The sequence below is a fragment of the Physeter macrocephalus genome, chromosome 21, assembly GCF_002837175.3.
Source record: "Physeter macrocephalus isolate SW-GA chromosome 21, ASM283717v5, whole genome shotgun sequence".
NCBI classification, from domain to species: Eukaryota; Metazoa; Chordata; class Mammalia; order Artiodactyla; family Physeteridae; genus Physeter; species Physeter macrocephalus.
Genome location: NC_041234.1, coordinates 21,679,756 through 21,702,450, shown reverse-complemented (window position 1 = coordinate 21,702,450; position 22,695 = coordinate 21,679,756). Strand labels below are relative to the sequence as shown.

Sequence of the window (22,695 nt, the reverse complement as noted above, 5' to 3'; positions counted from 1 at the left end):
AACCATAATTCAAAAAGACACATGCACCCCAATGTTCATTGCAGCTCTATTTACAATAGCCAGGACATGGAAGCAACCTAACTGTCCATCAACAGATGAATGGATAAAGAAGATGTGGCACATATATACAATGGAATATTACTCAGCCATAAAAAGAAATGAAACTGAGTTATTTGTAATGAGGTGGATAGATCTGGAGTCTGTCATACACAGTGAAGTAAGTCAGAAGGAGGAAAACAAATACCGTATGCTAACACATATATATGTAATCTAAGAAAAAAAATGTCATGAAGAGATTAGTGGTAGGATGGGAATAAAACACAGACCTACTAGAGCATGGACTTGAGGACGTGGGGAGGGGGAAGGGTAAGCTGTGACGAAGTGAGAGAGTGGCAGGGACATATATGCACTACCAAATGTAAATTAGATAGCTAGTGGGAAGCTGCCGCATAGCACAGGGAGATCACCTCTGTGCTTTGTGACCATGAGAGGGGTGGGATAGGGAGGGTGGGAGACGCAAGAGGGAAGAGATATGGGAACATATGTATATGTATAACTGATTCACTTTGTTGTAAAGGAGAAACTAACACACTATTGTAAAACAGTTATACTCCAATAAAGATGTTGAAAAAAAAAAAAAAAAAAAAAAAAAAAAAAATAATTGCACCAGGACAAGACTGCTCTGGGCAAAGTGGAACCAATCGTCACCCTCTCCATAAGGGCTCAGGAGCAGGGGAAAAATCTATTCATACAGGCTCTAAAATAAGAAACAACGGGATGTTAAGTCACAACTGAAGATTGGAGGAGGTTCACTATCAATACTTCTGGCTTTCTTACCTTGGACATTCTTATCTCATCTTGGAATTATGGTAAGAAATGGGGCAAAATGATAAAGACTCCCTTCCAATAATTAGGAAAGAAAGAATTAAACTCTTACCAAAAGCTAGACTGAGACAGTGTGCCCAGCAGCCCCCCAGGTCTCGCTTCACCAGCATTTGGATGGAACAAACGGGGTGCGCCCACCCCTGCCTTGCCTCCCCCTCTCCCTCCCCCTCCTCATGCCTCTCACCACCCTCTAGCCCTGCCCCTTTAGTCACAACTTCCGGCAGAATCCTCAGGCTTATCCTCCACTTCCGGGACCAGCCTAACGGACACTTTGTGGAGAAGTCCTCTTCACTGCTGACTAACCATGAGTGCCCAGATCCAGCAGAGTTCCTCCGCCGAGGTGGAGGCTGCCGTCAGCCGCCTGATCACCCTGCACTTGCAGGCCTCGTCCACCTAGGGCCTCCCCCTGAGCTATTACTTCGAAGGTGACAAGGTGGCTCTGAAGGGCATGGGCCGCTTCTTCCGGGAGCTGGCTGAGGAGAAGCGCAAGGGCTCCCAGCTCCTCTTGAAGATGCAGAAGCAGTGGGGCAGCCGCGCCCCGGTCCAGGACGGGCTGGAGCACCAGCGTGGACGCCGTGGAGGCTGCCATGGCCCTGGAGAAGAGCCTGAACCAGGCCCTCTTGGATCTGCATGCCCTGGGTTCTGCGAGCGCGGACGCCCAGCTCTGCAAGTTCCTGGAGAGCCACTTCCTGGAGATGGAGATGAAGATCCTCAAGAAGATGGGCAACCACCTGACCAACCTGCGCAAGCTGGCCGGGCCCCAGGCTGGGTCCCTGGCTGGGCAGGGCAAGTATCTCTTCGAAAGGCTCTCCTGCCAGCGCGACTAGGAGCCCCGCGGTGGCCTCGGCTGGACCCCTCTGCCTTCCTCGGCGAGATCTCCGCCCCAGCCTCTTCTTCCACCAGGAGGCAACGCTTTAACCACCCTGGAACCTTCACCCGAGCCGAGGCACCAGATAGAAACAAAAAAGGCTCTTTTTGCAGAGGGGAAAAAAAAAGCTAGGTTGTGAGAAAAAAAAAAGTATCTGAATAGCATGAAAGATTTGTAGTCTGTTTAATTCTCTAGATTGTTTATAAATAAACGGTTCCTAACTTTTGCGTATCACCTGGTTACGTTGAGTATCTGGTAAGTTATGTTTTCTCTGTCAAGCAGAAGAAACACACCTGTTCAGAAAATGTTGCGTAGAATTTTAGGGGTTTCATGACTTCTCTGGAGTCATTCTGGGTACTGGATTCAACTCTGTTGTTCTAAAATGTATCTTTGGTTTCTCCGAGCAGAGCAGAGAGCTGATTACCTTGATCGTATCACATTGTGTTCCCCCCTCAACCCCCCAAACTCGTGATAAACTTGCTTTTCCTGATTTTCACGTTGGCGTGATGCCGTCTGCCTGTATTGAAGAGAGAGCCCAGTGAAATTCATCTTTGTGTCTCCCGTTAGGTTGCTACTGAGAACACTTTATTAACATCATACACTGACCTCTTTATGAAGCCTCTCAAGAGCAATTTCTTTCTGGTCTTAATATTAGGAATAACGGTGCTTCGCTTAGGTCATTGGTTTGTTTTTGTTTTATGGGCACTGTAAATGATGTAACTAATTAAGTTTCCTCATTTGACTGCCTGCTAAAAAGCTTAGAGCCGGGCTTCCCTGGTGGCACAGTGGTTGAGAATCTGCCTGCCAGTGCAGTGGACACGGGTTCGAGCCCTGGTCTAGGAGGATCCCACATGCCGCGGAGCAACTGGGCCCGTGAGCCACAATTACTGAGCCTGCGCGTCTGGAGCCTGTGCTCCGCAACAAGAGAGGCCGCGACAGTGAGAGGCCCGCGCACCGCGATAAAGAGTGGTCCCCACTCGCCGCAACTAGAGAAAGCCCTCGCACAGAAACGAAGACCCAACACAGCCAAAAATAATAAATAAATAAATAAATAAAAATTTTTTAAAAAGAAAAGCTTAGAGCCAGATTTGTGGTCCACCCAGAGTAAACGAATAAGATTGTTATACGATCTTACTTATGCATTTTGCATATGCTTCGTTCCTGGTTCTTCTAAGTGCTTAGTGTATTTTACGGATTCTTTCAAGCCACCTTAAACCCCTTCTGGAACAAGGTTGTGTATAAACAGATAAATAAACTTTTAAAATGCAGATTTTAAAATTCCTCTGTATTCATTTTAGAGGAAAGAGAAGATAACTTTAAGGAAGCACTAAGAGAGCCAAAATGATTAGAATGGAGGTAGGTCAGATGGAGGTTACATTCCAGAGCCAAGAGAAGGAGAAGCAGCAGTAAAATATAGCACTCTTTTAAAAAAAATGTGTTTCATTTTTCTGGTGAGTTGTTTTCCTGCTAAATCCGTGTATTTGTGTCTCACAAATAGCAATCTAATAATTGTGCATTATTTTCCTTGCACTTGGAAAAGCTGGAGTTATAACTTGTTCTCAAACCACAGAAGTGGAAAAAAATCAATTCTTTTCCTACAGCAACTTTCCTTCCCAGAGCAGGAAGACCAAAGGCATACTATCATTTCTTTTATCTTACCAGGGTCAGAGGCATAGAAGAATATTTTACAGAGATTGCGACACCTGTTTTGCTCAGTTAAGGAGAAAACCTTATCTTCCTGTTTTCATGCAAAGTCCTTTGATAATAAAAAAGAATATACTGGAAAAATTACTCCTACAGAAAAGAGTTTTGCCCATTTGCTGATAGTTGGCAGTAAGAGATATAAGGAAGCAGTAAACAATTTTCAGCTTTGGATTAAAACTTAAAACCAAAATTATTTTCAAATTAGCACTCATATAGACACATAAATCTGAATGAGAAAAAAAACCACCTAATAACTATGAGACTAATTGAAAGACTATATTTGGTAGTTTATTGGGGAAGAAGGATACAAACATTTGTTTCCAAACAATGACATATTTATCAGACCATGTTTACTTATGAGTAATGTTACTCATATTTACTTACGGGTGTCTTTTAATATCAAGAATGGGGCTGTAGGAGAAAGCTTTATTAAAGTCTCCCAAATAGGCTAAAATATTCTTTGGCAATCAAATACTGAAAAACAGCAACTGGCTGGGCAGACGATAAACGATTCAAAGACATGGATAAAATATTAGTTTAGCTTTTAAAAATGACTGAGTTTCTTGGCAAATATATTTGTAGAAAATGGGGATTTGATGACATTAAACTTCTAGAGATTAATTTGGAAACAAATACCACAGTGATTTTCTCCGTTGCTAACCACTGTACATATATGTGAGTGTGTGTGTGTGTTAGTGCACTCACACAGAATTATAATAACTGATTCCTTTAGGCTATGACTGAATTCCTTATACCAGCCTTGAAGGCTCTCCTTGGTCTGCCATGTCTAATCTGCTTTTTAAATCGAATTTTCCACTACTTCCCTATTGTTGGAAGTTTGGGGAATACCCATTGCTTTCCTTTCATCCAAGTTCAAATCAATTAGAATGGACACAGGAAACCCGATGGAAATCAAGATAGCTTTATTGGTGGTAAAACCAAATTGGAGAATGTGTTAGGGCTTCCTATTGCCACATTCTGAATTAAACTCAACCACCCAGTTTCAGGAACAGAAGTTGAAACAGAGCAGAAGCCCGGCTGGACTGGCTAGCCTTTTCTGCTAACCCCATGGAGACTGGAATCTAGAACAATGCTGGTGGCCCAAGGGAAGTGGGGAGGGCATGGCAGGCCCCATTGCTTTGTTATTACAGTGACCCTGTACTGTGGCTAGTGTGCACCAAAAAAAAAACCCATCAGGCTCTCACAGTTCTCCACATTCACTCCAGTAACCCCCTGTTAGGGACCAGAGTGGAAGTTTCCTCTCTTTTATAGAAGTGCGAGGCCTAGGAATCCTGCAAAAACTGCAGCAGCTCTCTGCCATAGCCAAAGTGCTCAGTTTGCTGTCCCAGTACCAGCAATTTTCATGGGGTTCTTCCCTTCACCTGGAAAGCCCTTCATACTCTTCACCAAATCAAACTCAGTCTACTTTTCAGCCTAGTTCCAATCTGCCTTCTTCTGTGAAATCTTCCCTGACCAACCCAAACCAGTCATCTGACATGGATTCATCTCCTTCTCTTAGTTGGAGTCTGAAAGGCAGAAAGCATAGTGGTTGAGCAATGGGCTCTGGGCCAGACTCCTTGTGTTCAGATCCTGCCTCTAACTCATTTGGTCTGGTCTCTTCACCTTTCTTGGTCCCAGCTTCCTCCTCTGAAAAAGTGGACATGATCATAATAAAGGCAATACTATCCAACTCCTAGCTTTTAGGGAGGATTAAAAGGGATGAGCTGTGTAAGATACCTAAGTCATGGCCCAGCACATGCTAAATGCACAATAATTGTTAGCTTTTTTTATCAGTTGATTTTATATCCCAGTAGAGCTTAGTAAAGAGCTATGATAGTAACATCTCAAAATAAGCTTGCTTCTCAGTTTCAGGAAAATAGATACCTTTAGATTGTAGAATCCTCCTTAATGATCATTCCTTCCTCTAAACAGGCCCTATGTGTAGAAGTGAAATGTAGGAATTTGCTCATTTCTTGGATGTGACATTCAGTATGCAGGAGGGGAAAAAAAATGAAGAAGGACCACTCTCTCTTTAGCCAAATAAGTGGAGCCACCTTATTTAGGACCTGGGATTAAATGTTTTAATTACCATCCTGCTAAAAGCAGGCATGACAGCATCTTAACCTCTCTCTCAGGAAGGACAAGCCACACAAAGGGGTCATTTCAGAAACTAATTAGCTGCTGCCGGCTGCTACTCTTTGCATAGTTTCCAATTCTTGGGAGTCTTCTCTGCCCACTCTTTTCACCCACACATCCTCCTCCTTACACTTCGTGGTAGCCTTGGATATGTTAGCTTGAGGGAGCAGGGACTGAATAGGCACAGTCAAAACTCCAGGAGTCACTGAGGCCTTGAACTTCCTTACCGTCGGGCCTGTTTAAAGCTCTTACTTTTGGAGTACTATGTGGTTGACTCTCTCCAAAGAGATATACAGTCTTAGAGGGTTAGGTTAAAAATGCTACTTATTTAGAAAAAGACCACATTTTTACTACATTTATGTCATGTTATTTATCCCCATAAGCCATTTATTCACCTTGATGAATAATTTATTCTTCATAATAATAATGAAGCAGGCACTAATTCATGGGAGTGGGAGGAGGCACACATTAGGAAACAGTTTTGAATTAATATAAGTTTTCAACTGAGTATAAAGTCCCCAAGAAGCATATATACTCTTCAGGATTTTATCAGTTCTGATGGCTAAATTAGGGATCATAAGAGGAAGCAGAGAAAAGTCTGGATTTCATCAGGAGACCTCAAAGGGCCCTCTCCTGCACGAGGTATCAGGTCAAAGTGTGGGAGATGTGGGTAGAGGCAGCTATTCTGGGATTTAAAATCAAGTACATATCCCTGCTAAAAATTCACACCCTGAATCTAATAATGAGAAAACATCAGAGCCAAATTGAATGGCATGCTACAAAATATCTAGCCTATAATTCTCAAAAGCGTGAAGGTCAAGAAATTAGGAGTTTGGGATTAACAGATACACACTACTGTATATAAAACAGATAATAAGAAACAACAAGGACCTACTGTATAGCACAGGGAACTATGTTCAACATCTTGTAATAACCTTGTAATAATCTATAATGGAAAAGATTTGGAAAATATATATATATATATATATATATATATATATAACTGAACCACTTTGATGTACACTTGAAACTAACACAACATTATAAATCAACTATGCTTTAATAAAAAAAGAAAGAAAAGCAGAGAAAGACTAAGGAATTGTCCCAGGTTAAAGAAGACTAAAAAGCATGACAGCTAAATTCATGATCTCGGATGGGACCTGTGTAGGGGTAAAAATCTATAAGGGACATTGAGACAATTTATAAAATTTTAATATGGACCATGGATTAGATAATGGTATTGTATCACTGTTAAATTTCCTGATTTGGATAATTTCATGATAGTTCGGTAGGGGAATGTCCTTGCTTTCAGAAAACATACACCAAAGTATTTAGGGGTATAGCTGAGCACAATTTCTCTAACTTATTCAAAAATGGTTAGGAAAAACAATTGGTGAATCTGTAAGGAGGGTAAACTATTGCCGCAACTTTCCTGTAAGTTTGAATTTATATCTAAATAAAAAGTTTTCCCTAAAAGTCAATCCAGATAATTTAGACCTGTAATTACTACATTTAGCATAGTACCTAAGTTATACTAAGTGCTCAAAAATAATTTATTGAATGAATATTGTAATGGCTTTCAAATGGCCCTGTGGACCTAGCTTTCTAGTCACAGGACTTCATAACCAATTTAACTACCAGAAAATTCCAAGTTCTTTTTTTCTTCCTGAGCATAAATTATATACTTTCAGATTTCTTATCTAACCCTCACCCCCATAAAGGATATCAACAATTTTTTTTTTCAAAAAGAGAGTAGCTGGGGCTTCCCTGGTGGTGCAGTGGTTGAGAATCTGCCTGCTAATGCAGGGGACACAGGTTCGAGCCCTGGTCTGGGAGGATCCCACATGCCACGGAGCAGCTAGGCCCGTGAGCCACAACTACGGAGCCTGCGCGTCTGGAGCCTGTGCTCTGCAACAAGAGAGGCCGTGATAGTGAGAGGCCCGCGCACCGCGATGAAGAGCGGCCCCCGCTTGCCGCAAGTGGAGAAAGCCCTCGCACAGAAACGAAGACCCAACACAGCAAAAATTAATTAATTAATTAATAAACTCCTACCAACAACATCTTCAAAAAAAAAAAAAAAAAAAAAGAGTAGCCAGAACAGGGAGGCAAGGAAAAGGAAATCCTATTACTTTATCACTATGCAAGTGATATTACTGCTGGATTAAGTATTCTAATTTTCCAGACCTTATGGTTTTATATCTTCAAAGAAGAATCTGTGCTACTTGCTTTTCTGGTGGAAAAAATTCTTTCAGCCATTATATGCCTTTAATACTATGCAGCGCTTCAGAATTTAAAACTCCTGTCAACCTGAAAAGGTTATAGGGCAGGATTTTCACTTTTATTCCCCTTCTTTTCAACTCTCATTCCACACTTGTGAACGCTATCAGCACATATATATACTATAACCTTTCTTTTGGGCCTTTCTCTTTGCTCATCATCTCAAAAAATGCATTTCCTGATGTTCAAAACGTACCTGATGTTCACAACTAGACCTCGGTATTATTACAAGCTGGTCAGACATTCACAGCGAGGCCATTTTGTTCTGTTGGACATAAACAAATATATCTTATATCTCACAGAATACCAAACTCAGATAAAATTACTCTGAGACCATAATAAAATGAAACAAAACAGGTTACTTCATAATATTGTCTAAGCACAGACAAAATCAAAGTCACTGTGCCTCTTACAAAATACCCAATCATAGGATTGCCCCCACTTTCTGGCAGCATCTAATCTAGAGCAGATCTCTGCTTGCTTGGTCTCTCCCCCAAATCATCTATCCAAAGTCCAAATCCTATAATAGTTTCTTTCTCCATACTCTTACTGAGACACCCCACAGTCCCTTATGATGTGTGTTCTTTGTCTGCAATGAGTAAAATACCAACTTTTTAAACTATGGGTGTGTTCTTGGTTGTCTTTGACTGAAGGGCGAGGACATGCTGTTCTGGGGAATATTCTCCATTCAATCTACAAATACTTGATAGTTGTATTAGAAGTGCCCAAAGCAGGTATGTTCAGCTTCTTGTTTCATCTAATCAGGAAGTATTTATTGGTCATGTTCATTTGTTCATTCAAAAATATTTATTAAGCATTTACTCTATACCAGGCACTGAGCTAAGTGCTGCAGATGAATAAATATTTAAGACATAGTTTACTTTCTCAATGAGCTCACACTCTGGTAGGCAAGACTAACACAGAAAAACGTAAACTTCAGTACAGTATGTACATTGTATGGTGGAAGTAAGAGCCAGGTAGTGGTTTGCAAAAAGGGCGGGATTACTCTACTTGGGTGGAACATGAAACACTTTTATGAAAGAAAAGTTATTTAGCTGATCTCCAAAGGCGATCAGTGTTGACCAATTGGACAGGGGAAGAAGAGGTATTCTAGACAGAGGAGGCATATGAGGTAACTCGAGTGACTGGAACGCTTGGAATGAGAGAGTGGACCGCAAAGAGAAGTCTGGAGAGGGAGTCTGGGGAAGGCCCAGGTCATGGTGGGCTTAGTGGATTTAATCTCCCAGTAGCAAGGAGATCGCCAGAATTTATGGGGGAAGCAATACAAATACTATAAGCTGTGGCCCATGCATTCAACAAGTTTACATTCCTGTTGGTGAAATGAAACTCACACATAAAAAAACAACCAGAGAGTAACACAAGCAATATAGAATTATAGCACCCGCATCCTCTTCCTCTACCCTGGAAATTGCTTGTAAATAGTTCCCATACAACTCTTTGCCAGAGGGCACTCTCTGGGCAGAGGAGCTTGCTTGATCTGCATGTGGGAGATTTCGGAAGTGCCGTGTTAACTTTCGCCCTTTCCTCATAGTGACCTTGAACTGATAAGGGGTGGGAATTAGTGTATAAATATCTCAGTGTCCTCAGCTCTCAGTAGGACAATTCTGAGACATGTTTTACACAATGTCTCAGAAAGTGCCCAGTGAGATGGAGCCCTGGGTTTCCCACAGCTGTTAACACTCATTTATACACATTTTATCGGTTTTCCTTCCTTCCTTCCTTCCTTCCCTCCCTCCTTCAGCATGTTTCTGGAGATCATACCTCCTCGCCCAATAAACTACTTGTGCCCAAATCCTTGCTGAGGGTCCACTTTTTCAAAACCCCAAACTAAGACAAAGATGAAGTAATAAATTATGTGTTACAGTCTCTATTGACTCTAGGAACTTCTGGAAGAACCCATTCTGTCCTCCCTTTATCCTCCAAACAGTGTGCCTCACCCTTCTGCCCCTGCAACCTTGTGCCATACATTGCTCATGACTTTGCCCCTAGGTAGGTAACAGTCTATCTTCACAGTGTTGATGGTCCTGGGGAGACTCAGCCTGAAAAGCTCCCACTCCCATGCAAAGCTGCTTTTATTCTGGTATCCGCTAGGCGAGTGATTTGGCTGCCTTTCAACTTTCAGATAAAATCGTCACATTTTGGGGGCACTGAGACCATTGCCAGTCACTGTAGCTTCCTAAATATTCATAAGTATAACAGCTGGGGCTTGGTAAACACATTTTTCCAGACAGTGGTCGTTGGGAATTCTCTGAGTAATGACAACCTTAGTACTGGAATCAGCTTTAAATTTATTCATCTAAACATCAAGGTCACGGACCGGCTGAGACTCAAGAAGAACATTTGACCCTATTTCTCTGAAGCAAATATTAATGAGCCGGATGTCTATTCTTGAGTCAGCTCACATTCCAATTATTATTAGCGGCTTGCATCAGTAAACTTGTATTTAGCATGACACCTGTTGCAAAGAGGATCATGTTTCTTTATGCCTGTAACAACAATTTAAATCTCTAGGAGCAGTCAGACTTTGACATTGAATCTATTCCTATAACAGCATTGACTGGAAAATCTTTTTGGCATGGTCAGATAGAGTGAGAACTAAGACCAAAACAAGAAATTGGAATGTGATGCCTTTTCAAGTGACTAGCCAAGAGCTAATAAGAATTGTGAAAGTATGTATTAAAAATGGAATTTACTAAATTCCATTTATTTATTTATAAAATCAGTATATAAATATAAAAATCAATAATGGGGATGGTGGTTAAGTGGGTATATACTTTTATTAAAACTCATTGAACTGTACACGTAAAATCTGTGCATGTTGTTGCATGTAAATTATACCGTCATAAAGTTGATTAAAATTAATACACTTTATATATAGAAGCAATAACAAGTTAGAAAATATAATGGAAGAGAAGACCCCATTTAAAACAGCAAATAATAAACGAAAATAAATAAAATATAATACCTAGTTGGAAACTTATTTTTAAAAACTCCAAAACCTATATGAGAAAAACTATAACACACTTCTGAAATACACAAAAATACACAGGAACAAATAAAAAGACGTACCATATTCTGGTTAGGAAAATGTATATCACTAAGATGTCAATTCACCTTAGGTTAATTACTTAGTTCACATACTAACTGAATATTTAATCGTATTGAAGAATTATTGTTAATTTTTGGATGTGATAATGGTATTGCAAAAGAATCCTTACCTTTTAGCAATACATTTTGAAATATTTATGAATAAAATAATATGATTGTCTGGGTTTTGCTTCAAAAAACTCCAGCGGTGGGGAGAGGGGAGAAGTGGTTGAAGGTATAGATGAAACAAGATGACGATTTTCACGTCAAATAGTTAGATAAAAAAGTGTAAGTAATCTGTTTTTAAATAAATCAAATTCTATTTACAGATATCATTATAATTTTCTATTTTCCCTCCTTATAGTGGTTGACCAGACAAACAAAACCTGAAAAATAGAAATCAGTACTTCCCAAAACCAAAAGGAAAGGAAAGGAAACAAAAAGGAAAGAAAGGGAAGGAAAGGAAGGAAAGGTAAGGAAGGAAGGAGGAGTAAAGAAGGAAGGAAGGGATGAAGAGGAGGAGGGAGGGAGAGAGGGAAGAAAAAACATTTATATGATCAAGTAAGGCTGGAATATATTTCAGATATTTTCTTACTCTTATAGATTCACAGTGCACATTAGCCAGTGATTCTTAATCAGGTGAATATCAGAACTATCCAGAGAGTGATATTTTTTTTCTCCTATTCCGTAGATCTGGGTGGGGCCCAGTCATCTGTAGTTTTTTAAAGTTCCCCCAGGTGACTTGAATGTACATTTTTGAGTGGGAGTCACTGTGAGCATATAAAATCCCTAGAAAATTCCTGCAGTCAAGAAACTTTTTTGATATTACTTACCTTGATATTTCCAAAACTTATGTTACCAAGGAACCCTTTTATCGTATAACACTTATTAAGATCTCCCCAAACCAGTGGTCTGTAACAGGCAGTAAAACACAAGCTCAAGCTTCCTTGAATGCTATGTAAACAGTAGGAGCTTGGATTAGATTACCTCCAAGGTATCTTCTAGCTATAAAATTTGCAAATTGTAAGGCCCAGGTCTCTAGGGGTGAAAAGTAACTACCAACGTAATTAACTTGTACCTTTATATTCAGCCAAACGATTACCCCAATCAATAACATACTGATGAATTTAGATGTACTTTTAGTCCATATTTTTGATAGCTTTTGATAGCAAGTGTCTTCCAAACTTGCTCCCCTATTTCATCCCCTACCTTTCAGCTTAAATATATCATCCGAGTAAGATTAGTAAAGTCTTTCTAATGTCTTACTCACTTTTTAGTGGAAGAAATAGCATTTATGGCACTACCTTGAAAAATAAACTCTGCCAATAGGATGTTTATAGCTTTCAAAAAGAAAAGTTTAAGAAAGTAGCTTTTTATTGACCCCTGCAATTAAAAAGCAAACATCAGTGGGAGCAAGAGGCCTTTGGGAATTAATGGTTGTTGCTAGGGTGACCAACCATTCTGGTTTGCCAGGGACCGAGCTGTTTCCCTGGATGCAGGACTTTCAGTGCTGGAACAAGAACAATCTCAGACAAATCAGGACAGTTGTTGCCAACTGCTGTTTGAAAAGGGTGGAGAAGGTGTGCACTTTTCCCCATGGTTCATTACGCAATTGCTTTTATCTTCTGCACTTTTTCTACTCCTACCATTATAGTGGCTGACTGTGGCTCAATGTCATTCATTCCATTAATACTTTTCTTGCTGTGGGAGTTGAAGGGCTGCATGTTTTTCAGTTTTACTTCTGTCTTCTCTGAGTTTTAATCTGTCGTCCCATGGCAACAAGAGGCATAGAGAGCTGGAGAAGGCATGCTTGGCTGATGTCCATTTACATGACAACTGTGCTATATGTGGGTGGGGATGCAGGGGCAGGGAGAGGCACACATTGGAAAACATGAGGTTGACTGGGAGTCACCAAACATAACTTTACTTATCGCTGCGCAGTAAGCCAGCTGGTACCCAATTTGCATTGTCCCTTATTGATTGATTAATTGATTGAAACAAGCAGAAAGCCAAAAGCTTATTTTGGATGCATTAAAAAAATTCTTTACCCAATCCTCACTCCTAATTTATTCGTTGTTTACTTGGTTCTAAGGGCACCAAGTACCAATCACACTGGAAAGTTAATGCTTTTCTAGCGGTTTATTGCCACCATCCTAGCTAAGTTTATTGGACTGTAAAAGCACCAGAGGTGATAGATTATTGGTTAGAATTTTTATTGGTAAGTCACTGAGCCAGAAGTAGTTAAGTGTTACACAGAATAACAAGGCTGCCTCTGCTTTCCAGGTAGCAATTGTTTTTTGTTGTTGTTTTGGTTTGGGTTAGGTTGGGTTTAGGTTTTTTTTAAAATACCACACATTTATTATCTCCCAGTTTCTGTGAGTCAGGAATTCAGGCACAGGTTAACTGAGCCCTCTGGCTCAGGAACTCTCATAGGCTGCAGTCAAGATGTGGACTGTGGCTGTAGTCTCACTGGGGAAGGATTCACTTCCAAGCTCACTCAGGTGGTTGTTGGCAGGATTCAGTTTCTTGCAAGTGTTTGGACTGAGGGCCTCAATTGTTTGCTGGCTCTTGACTGGAGGCCACCAGGAATTTCTTGTCACATCGGCCTCCCCAGCATGGCAGCTTGCTTCATCAAAGCCAGCAAGAGGGTCTGCTAACAAGAAGGAATTCACAGTCTTGGAACTATCATGGAAATATCATCTCATCACCATATTCTGTTTGTTAGAGGCAAGTCACTAGGTCCAGTTCACACTCAAGGAGAGAGGATTACATTCGGGTGTGAATACTAAGAAACAGTGATCATGGGGTGAGGGGCATCTTAGATGTAGTTGCTTCCATTTAGCAATTTTGGAAGCAGCATAGCAAAGTGGTTGACTGAACTGCCTCTGAAGCCTTGTTTGGATTCCTGGCATTGCAACCTCATGGTGTATGGCCTTGAAAAAGTTACTTAACCTCTCTAAGCTTCAGTTTCCCCATCTGTTAATTCAGAATAATAACAGTACTTAGCTCTCAGAGTGGTTGTGAGGGTTAAATTTAAATGAAATTACCTATGTACACGTTTAGCATGGTGCCTGGCATGCGGTAGGTACTCAGAAATGTTCCTTGTCTTAGCCAGGGTTTCCTAGCAGCACCCTGAGAGACAGGCCGATGGGTTAGGGAGCAGGGCAGAAGAGGAAGTCAAGCCAGGGTGATACCTCAGCAAAAATCCTGCAAGGGTTAACTTCAGCCTGATCCTGCAGAGGAACTCTAAGTGTGAGTTAGCCCTCCGAGTTGTATCATCTTGAGGTCAGACAGTTGTGCTTTCATACTCCCAAGCTCGATATCAACAACTGGTCAACAACCACCCACCCCAAGGTAGTGTGGGGGGATGAAAACTCCCAGCACTAGCCCTCTGACCCTCTACTGGCAAAGCAGCTGCAGTAGCCTGAGGGCAGCTCGCTGAAGAAGAGCTGCCACAGGTGCTGGCCTGGCAATTCAAAGAACACTGACATTGGTGGAGGGAGGCCACAGAATAGGAAAATGGCAAAAAGGGATCTGGGTGGAGCACTGATATTGTCCAATATGTTACCCAATTTAAAAAAGGAGGTTCCAGGCTGAGCAGGGGGATAAAACAAGTTCACAGAAAACTGTAATTAGATGCAAAATGTAATCATTGCTGTAATTGAAGTGTCAGATGGGGTCTTGGCAGAAGTTTCAGCCAGATTTTTACAAGAGAAGATAGGAGAGAAGGCATCCAAAATGATATTGAATATTGATCAAAATTTTAACAAGCAGAGATGAGGGTAGTGGTATGAACAAAGGCATGGAGATAGGGAATATGGGAACAGATTTAGGGAACAAGTAATTCAGTTTTATTGTAGGGTATAGAGGGGGAGTAGGGGGGAAAAGCCAAGCATAGACGGGTTGGGGATAGATCACAAAGAAACTTGAATGTGGGGATGATAAATTTGCACTTAACTGCGAAGGAACCGAGGAGCCATGAAAGGTTTTTGAACAAGGAAGCTATCATTGCTCTACTTTAGGAAATTAATTTGACTTTGCTGAATATGAGGGCTTAGAGTAAGAAAGGAAAGATAGGGGGAGAGAAATTAGAAGCTTATTACAAAAGCAATATGAGTGATTGTGAGGATTGGGAGTAGGGTAGTGAGAATGGAAACGGGACAGACGCAGATGTTACAAAGGCAGAGAGCTTACAGATTTGGCAATTGACTGGATAAAGTGAGGAACAAAGAACAGGCATCCAGCCTTTAGGAAAGGAGATAATTTGTGGGAGAACATAATGAATTTATCTTGGGGCCTGTTGAGTTTGAGATGTTGTTGGATTATGCAGGGAGTGATGTCCATCAGGAAGCTGTGAACATAGGGATAGAGCTTGAGGAAGTAATTGAATTAAGAGATGGAGGCTTGGCAGATGAAACCATGGACATTGATGAACTCAAGGTTCAAAAGTGAGAAAAAAATAACGACCAGTGGCAGTCTTGGAAAGCATTTAGGAGCAAGGGGAGGAAGAAAATCAGTGTAGAGCACAGAGAAGGAGCATGCAGAAGTAGAATGAAGAGGCTTCAGTGTCATAAAAGTCAGGAGAAGAGAGAGGCTCAAAGAGAACAACATGAAAAAAATGGAGAGATGGAGAGGAATAGGGAGAAGGAGACAGCAGTGGCTTTGACAATTAGCAGTTCATCTGTGACATTTGGTGAGTGGTTTAAGTGGGGCTGCAAAATTGGAATCCACACTTCAGAGGGATAAGCAATGAGCAGGTTATGAGAATTTTTTCAAGAAGTCTGACTGCAGTGAGTTTGGCAGCTTGTGAGAGGTAGAGTATAATTATTTTTCATACAGGATAAACCTAAAAATGTAAGCAAGGGGAAGGGACAACAAAACAGGAGTAATTAAAATATAGATTGATGGAGACAGATCTAAAGTATCACCAGAAGAGACTGAGGTCAAGAGAATATATGTATTCTTGCTGTCCTTGCCAGCACTGGTCAGGTAAATAACCCATTACACCTTCCTGTGGTTGACGTAGTTGTCATCCCCCGCCCCCATCTCATTCCCTTTAAACTTCGAATCTTTCAAATTTTTACTCATATAGTGTCTCTAGTAAAGTGTCTAATTTCAGATGAAGTTTGCCATTTGAGAGAGTAATTTGCAAAAGATGACTATAGCAGGGTGAGGAATAGCGGATGCGTGACTAGCAGTGAACGCTCACAAATCCACCTACCACACTCATCATTATGGAGGAGAGCAATTACCCTAGAACAAAATGCAATTTCCACGTCTAAGTTTTGGTTTCTGTGTTAACTAAAGGTTACACCAGCACACAGATAAAATATCCTTCAGTTGAACTTCATATGCCCAGTCACTCGAGATAACTCTAAAGGTAAAGATCTGGGGACAAGTTTATTAGTCAAAGGCTCTAAATAGAATCAAAACTGAAAGAATCTTAAAAGTAGTCACTATATGATCTTCAGTATATTTTTGTTGTTGTTGTTTGTGTTTCTTTTCTCAGATACTAGGAGAAGGGATTTGGGGTTCTAAAGTGAGCCTGGGAATGAAGAAAGTAAAGCTACCTCTGTGACATTATTACAGTTTTCCCAGAGTATCATCCTGAATTACAAACATGAAATTAAGCTTCTTAGATGAAGCAAGGCTCTGCCTCGTGCATACAGTGACAGTGGCGGCTGTCTTCCCCTATTAAGGGATTAGTAGTGGTGGTGGTGATAGTGACCTCTGAAAGCTGTGCAGAGCCATGCTGCACTGTGTAGTCACTTTCCTGCTGCTAAATTTATATGTGCCATGGTTAAAAACTTGGAATTAATTTAGCCATATCGTATGTGCATGAGGTAGTTTCTTTTCACCAATCTGTAGCCTATAAGGAAAAAAACCTAAGGACCAAACAATGCAACAGGAAAAAAAATTCACGCACATAAATTGAGAAAACATTGCTGAAATTCAAAAACCTTTGAATATACAGATGGGAATGACATGGTATATCCCAGGAAAATTTGATACTGAATGAGCATGCTAGTTATTAATCTCTCAGCTCCAAATATACCCTTCTTTTATATTCCACTTGGTGATGCTGTGGCTGAGACGCTGGAAATTACATTTTTCATTTGCCAGATGGTTTCTTGTTAGGCTCTACCAATATTGGAAGGCAGGAGGAGGGAGCATCCTTCCTTCTCTTTGTATGATACTCTCCATCAGCATAGAACCAGCAAAGGTACTTTATTGGTTCCTGTCTCCAGCTTCTTTTGGTATTTCCATTACTGACTGGTCTTGCCCCTTTGAGATAACAGCAGCAGCCAGAAGTGTACACTCTTCAGAGGTCTGAGGTTCAACTCTGCAGGGTCTCTTCAAGCTCCTGAAGTAACAACACCAGCCAACCAGCCAGGCAGCGCCCCATTCTTGGGGACTGGAGTCCCCTCCTCCAAGCTTCTGGGTTCGGATCACCTCCTCCCTTTATTTTCCCAGTCTTAGAAGTGATCACTGTTTTCCACAGGTATAACCTCTGGGTTCCCTCAGTGTTCTCCTTTTGTTCTTTCAGCCTTCTTATACCCATGCAAGGTTCCCTATATTAAATACCCTCTGTTGAAATACCTAGCATGATGTCTGTTTTAATGACTGGACCCTGACTGATAGAATGAGCAAGAACAAATCATATCCCAGGAGATTTCCTAGACTTCAAAAACAAAGTGTCCTGTGGGCAGTAAAGCATAAAGATAAAACCACCCACAAGGGGAAAAAAAAAAAAAACAAGGTTGACTTTTGACTTCTGCTCAGTAATATTCAACCCTAGAAGATAGTAAATACAACAATGCCTATAAGCTTCTAAGGGAAAAAAGAGCCCTAAGAAGATTATAACCATCTAAAATGTTGTTCAAGTGTAGAGCCAACAGATAAATATTTTCAGACATGCGAGAATTCAGGAAATATATTCCTTTAAAATATTCTTGATGAAACTAAAATACGGAATTTTCTCAAACAAAAGATGGAGAGTCTATGACAAATGAACGGGCAACAGGCATTAACTTCTCTTAAATATATCCCTCAGAAACTAAAACGCCATTGTAAAGCAATTGTACTCGAATAAACATGTTAAAAATATATATATATATGTAGACTGCAAATGTAAAATATGGCAATAAGCCAAAAATTTACTAACAAAACTCAAGAAGTAGAGGAGATACATTTTCTAACAAATTGTCAACTGTTTGTAGAAATGCAGTAGACTTTTATACATTTTTTTAAAATTCAGGAAACCTTCCAAACTTTTAACCCTTGTAAATTATAAATTCTGTCAGATTTTCTACATAATCACATCATCTCCTATAATGACAGCTTTCCTTTTTTCAATACTTATACGTTAAAATTTTTTTCTTGTTTGGTTGCACTGGCTAGGATGTCCAGTACAATTGAATAGAAGTGGTGATAGAAGGCCCCTTAGTCTTTTTTTTTTTTTTCGGATCTTAATGGTAATCCTTTCATTTTGTCACCATTAAGTGCAATAATTGCTATCAATATTGATAGATGTCTTTTATCAGGTAAGAGAAGGTCCCTTTTATTTCTAATTTGCTGACTGTTATGATCATGAGTATGTATTAACTTTATTTTCAGACCGATTTTCTGTATCCATGTGGTTTTCACCTTTAAATTGTCAATGTGGTGAATTACATTGATCAATTTCTAATAGTAAATTAATCTTGCATTTATGGAGTAAACTAAACATGGTCATCTTTTTAAACCTTACTAAATTCAGTCTGTTAATATAGTGTTTGGAGTTCCTATATCTATATTCTTCACTGAAAACAGCCTGTAATTTTCCTTTCTTGTACTATCCTTGATTTGTGTTTGGAGTTAAGGTTGTGCTAGCTTCATCAAACGAGTTGAGGTGCATCCCCTCTTTCTCTGCTTATCTTATGGTCTACCATATAATACGTTTTTATAAGTGTTCTCTATGTGCATGAAAAAAATGTGCTTTCTCCAGTTTGGGCCTGCAGTGTTCCATGAATGTCCACTGGACCAAGCTTCCTGATGGTCACATTAAAATCTTCCATATCATTACTGATTTTTCTGCTTAATTTGTCAATTCCTGAGAAAGATGTGTTAAAATTTCCCCATCAATGTAGTGAATTTCTTTATTTCACCTTGTTTCATATTCTTACATATATTAGGCACATATAAATTTAGAAGGTTTATACTATCTTGATGATACCCTCCTCCTGAACAACACAAGGACCCTAATATTATCTCTGATTGCCACTCTTCATGCTTACATGTTTGTCCAGTATTTTATTTATTTATTTTTGGCTGCATTGGGTCTTCATTGCTGTGTGCAGGCTTTCTCTAGTTGCAGCGAGGGAGGGCTACTCTTCATTGCAGTGTGCGGGCTTCTCACTGCGGTGGCTTCTCTTGTTGTGGAGCACGGGCTCTAGGTGTGTGGGCTTCAGTAGTTGTGGCTCGCAGGCTCTAGAGCACAGGCTCAGTAGGTGTGGCACATGAGCTTAGTTGCTCCGTGGCATGTGGGATCTTCCTGGACCAGGGCTCGAACCCATGTCCCCTGCATTGGCAGGTGGATTCTTTTTTTTTTTTTTTTTAACATCTTTATTGGAGTATAATTGCTTTACAGTGTTGTGTTAGTTTCTACTGTATAACAAAGTGAATCAGCTATATGTATACATATGTCTCCATATCTCCTTCCTCTTGCGTCTCCCTCCCACCCTCCCTATCTCGCCCCTCTAGGTGGACATAAAGCACCCAGCTGATCTCCCTGTGCTATGCGGCTGCTTCCCACTAGCTATCTGTTTTACATTTGGTAGTGTATATATGTCAATGCTACTCTCGCACTTCATCACAGCTTACCCTTCCCCCTCCCCGTGTCCTCAAGTCCATTCTCTACATCTGCATCTTTATTCCTGTCCTGCCCCTAGGTTCATCAGAACCATTTTTCTTTTTTAGATTCCATATATATGTGTTAGCATACAGTATTTGTTTTTCTCTTTCTGACTTACTTCACTCTATATGACAGACTGTGGGTCCATCCACCTCACTACAAATAACTCAATTTCATTTCTTCCTATGGCTGAGTAATACTCCATTGTGTATATGTACCACATCTTCTTTATCCATTCATCTGTCGATGGACACTTAGGTTGCTTCCATGTCCTGGCTATTGTCAATAGAGCTGCAATGAACATTGTGGTACGTGACTCTTTTTGAATTATGGTTTTCTCAGGGTATATGCCCGGTGGGATTGCTGGGTCATATGGTAGTTCTATTTTTAGTTTTTTAAAGAACCTCTATACTGTCCTCCATAGTGGCTGTATCAATTTACATTCCCACCAGCAGTGCAAGAGGGTTCACTTTTCTCCACACCCTCTCCAGCATTTACTGTTTGTAGATTTTTGATGATGGCCATTCTGACCAGTGTGAGGTGATACCTCATTGTACTTTTGATTTGTATTTGTCTAATGATTAGTGATGTTGAGCATCTTTTCATGTGTTTGTTGGCAATCTGTATATCTTCTTTGGAGAAATGTCTATTTAGGTCTTCTGACAGGCAGATTCTTAACCACTGTGCCACCAGGGAAGTCCCTGTCCAGTACTTTAGTTCTATCTTATTTTTCATTTTAAATATTAGACATTACTCTCTATATATTCACTTGTTTTACTGTTTTATATACCCAATTTTGATTTTATCCATTGTCTTTCCTTCTTGAATTTCAGATCTTATGTCTGAGATTATTTTCTCTTACTTGAATGACAATCCTTTAGACTTGACTTTACTGAGGATCTGTTGATCCAGATGTTTTAATTTTTGTTTTTCTGAAAAAGTTTTTTATTTCATTTTCATTCTTGAAATGTAGTTTCTGCGGGTACAGAATTCTAATCTGACAGTTACTGAATCTCAGAATATTAAAGATATTATTCCACTGCTTTCTGGCTCCAACTGTGGCCATTGATCTAATAGCCATTCCTTATAAGTGACTATTAGTCTTTTCTCTGTGGCTAATTTTGATATTTTCTCTATGTTAATCCACAGTTTCCCTAGGATATATGAAGGTGTGGATTTCTTTTTAGTTATCCTGTTTGGGATTCATTAAGACTTCATAATGAGATTTAGTGTCTGTCACCTATTCTGGAAAAATCTCATCTGTGATCTCTTTAAATAGTTCCTTTCCTCCATGTCATTTAATCTTTCTTTTATAGTTTTTATCTCCTGTTTCTGGGCTACATTCTAGGGAGGGAGTTCCTTTAGGTCTCCCGCTTGTTGCTGCTACAACACATTCTTCTGATGGCTAAGCCTGTTTCCTCCCATGCTGCAGTGGTGCAGCAGGACTGGAACTCCCAGTTGCATCTTCTCTCTGTTCACGTGGGATTCATCTTCTGTCCCTCTCAGGAAATGAACTTAATTGGGGTTTGTTCCTGGAACCATCTCTGGTTGGTAGTCCCTCACCTTGCCATCTGTTCCCAATTTTTGTTCTCCTCCTCCAGTAGTACAGGAACAGTCCAGGAAGTCTCTGGCTAAGGAGACAGCCAATGAGAGAGTGGAATTCCAGTCACCTTTTCTAGTAGGCATCCATAACTTTATGAGTAATTCTCTTGAAACCCCCATCTTGGCTTTGAAAAAGGGGAGCATCCTCCCTCAACCCAGTCAGAGAAAGGATGTATGGTAATGGTGACGGGTTAAAACTGCTCACTTTACAGATACTAAAGGGCAGTGGGCTCTCCCTTAGTTCTCCCTTTGTATTAACTAGGAGAAGGATGGTGTAGGGTGGATGTGGTAGTGTCTGTTTTTTTGCTCTCCACTTCATACTCCTTGCAGGGGGTTGGCTAGCCCCAACTCTAAATGCTTGATGAACTTAGATTTAGAGTAATTAGTCTTTTGTTATCAACTTTGGGCCTTACTGTAACTCCAGGGCAACAGAAAAACCCACTCAATATCTGGTTATACATCAAAGCATTGTTGTTGAGAAAGGTTGATCTATCATTAGGCTACTCAACTGTTAACTGTCAGTTGTATTCCCAACTGTAGTTCTTAATTTACTGTTTTTAACTCAGATAAGTAAATGAATATGTGTTTGGAAGAATCACAGTATCTTTCTGCACTCTTAGTTTTGATACAGTAATTTACTTGTAATTTCTAAAATTGCATCTGCCCTAAGGAATAGTTTGTCAAACACTTCAGAATGCATGAAGTTTACACAGTTCAGTACACCCTAGCCTCATCTTGGGTTTTCCCCCCAAACAATAGCAAACTGAAACATCAACTTCTGGTTAGCTTTCCAAATTAGAGTATGTACAAGCACAGTCTATTGATTGTCTGGGATGAACACACACTGGCATCATCCATTAACAGCTCTAATTATGGGAGCCGTCAATTAAAGTAAAGCAGGCCTTGGGCTGAGAATAAACATGACAGAAAACAGGCATGATCTGCTAATTGTCTAATCACTAATGGACATTAGTGAATTGAAGGACATTATGACTCTCATAAAAACAGTGGAATTTTAAAATAAAAGGACATATCCTTATTGTAAAACAAGTTAAATAAAACAGAAGAGATAAAAATCTCTACAAATCCCCTGACTTAGAGATAGACGCTGTTAATATTTTGATAAACAACCTTATAGACGTATGGATGCTTGCCTTTTGAAGGAATCACATTGTCAGTGTTTTGGGTAACTGTAACACACATTACTATTTCAGATGCTTCT

At 40.2% G+C, this 22,695-nt stretch overlaps 1 long non-coding RNA gene and 1 pseudogene across 1 annotated transcript in view; both read left to right on the top strand.

Moving 5' to 3' along the window:
- LOC114484687 (uncharacterized) overlaps positions 1-22,695 on the top strand; it is a 104,871-nt gene that overhangs the window by 69,730 nt on the left and 12,446 nt on the right. The gene's annotated exons all lie outside the window — the stretch shown is intronic.
- LOC114484686 (ferritin light chain-like) lies at positions 542-2,966 on the top strand (annotated as a pseudogene).